This window comes from Pinus tabuliformis, chromosome 2_1, assembly GCF_031772625.1.
Source record: "Pinus tabuliformis cultivar Carrire ecotype Pingquan chromosome 2_1, CPIR1, whole genome shotgun sequence".
Taxonomy (NCBI): domain Eukaryota; kingdom Viridiplantae; phylum Streptophyta; class Pinopsida; order Pinales; family Pinaceae; genus Pinus; species Pinus tabuliformis.
The window spans coordinates 587,324,700-587,326,524 of record NC_142299.1 but is presented as its reverse complement, the minus strand read 5'-3'; positions in this window follow the sequence as shown (position 1 = coordinate 587,326,524).

The following is a 1,825-nucleotide window of genomic DNA, read 5'->3' as shown; positions in this document are numbered from 1 at the left end:
CATCCAAAGAGATGGGATCCGATGATATCCGATGAAAAAGTAATCAGGTTTTAGCGTTAAAATCGGACCCAATAGATCATTAACTAGCAGTTTATATTTCCTATCAGGTCCGTATGGGAGTCAATGGACCGTTGAAAAGGTGAACTCGATAAGGTTTAGTTCAAATAGGTTTAAATTCTCGTGAGTTTCGAAGGATTATACCGTTTATTGAATGAGTGATCAGACGATTTGCGTACAGCTAAGGCAGACCCGATAGGTTTATAAATTAGATTGTTAATATTTTTCAGTTTCGTGGTAAGCTATGTTCCACGTAAATTAGCCGATTCCATTGTTTAATCAAAATAATCAAAAATAGAAGGAGATGATCAAAACTTAAAAGGGTCGGTGATTGGTCGGGTTTCCCTATGTTTTTGCCAATCAAAACACTCCCGATACATAGGTGGGCCTAGGTCCATGCACGAGGTTTTTTCAAATACATTTTATTATGATTAAAATAGTTTAATCCTTATTAAAGCATCTACAAAGAAAATTCATCAGTAGCCAAGCAACAGAGCTAAAAAGCTAACAGTGATCATCATTTTCTAAATTTTGTTACTTCTTCTTATTTTATTTACAAGGTGTCTTTTATCATCTATGTAATATTCTGTAATAACTTTTACTTTAGACAGTTACGAGAACAGTTAAGCAGTTTGACAGTTTTGGTGATCACCAACAGTCTTATAATGTATAAAAATAGGAAAATTTATAGATAAGGGGTTCAAATTTTGGAGAACCTGAATACTAGGCCACTGAATTCCTGATACAACTATTGATTAATGAAAGAATAAAAAGTTCTCCATACATTGTTGGGTATGATTTTGTGACTTCTTTTTTATGTGTCATCTTATGTTTTCTTCCTTTAAGTATGGTAACAAAGCTGTAGGTCATTGTTTTCTTATGTAAATGAAGTTAAAATCCCTTAAAAGAGCGCTCCTATACTCGAAGTTCACACCTCTGCAATTCTTGTAAGTTACAGATAGTAGTTTCTGTATAAGACATCATATTATCTTTAACTTCTCCAAGTGTCACAAGTAGTAGACTCTGTGTAAAACAACATATTGTCTCTGACCTCTTCAAGCTTTCTTCTTTCATCATTTATATTCAGCAATCAAATGGCATTCTGATATTTTCATGTTACCCAAGTATTGAGGGTTAAAAACCAAGTCTCTAAGGTCCTTCATTTGAGAACACAACATACAATTAAGTGACAAACAAGTGACAATAATTAAAATCATTAATTTCTTAAGCACAATTTCTACACGGCCAGGAAATTGGTTTCTTAAGGTAAAACACTAGACATTTCTTAGAGAGGGTTTGGAGAGTATTGTTACAAGCCTTGGCTTCTCCACAGTGCAGAGCAAGTACATCTCTTTGGAGGAGTCGGTGGTGTTGACTGTAAAGTTCCACTATTGGGGCTAGTGGTTGTCATGGTTGTATGTATGGATGGAACTTTCGCTTTATATAATATAAAAAAGCCAACATGTTTCATGGATATGTTATTATTGTAGTTTCATTATTCTGGTTACTTTAGTAACGTATGAAGTTTTACTTACGCATTGATGTATGGACTATTCCGTATGTGATTATATGAATCTTATTGAAGCATGTTTTTCATTTTATGCATCACCTTGGATGGTCAACTATTCTTCTTTCTCATTTGTGATGTCATTCAACTTGTCTATTCCTTTTAGGGTGCGTATTATTATAGGCTTCAAAGGCGCACATTTATTCTCCCCCTTCATGTGTTAGAACTTCCCCATCCATCTTTCATGACTCACTGCAAGGC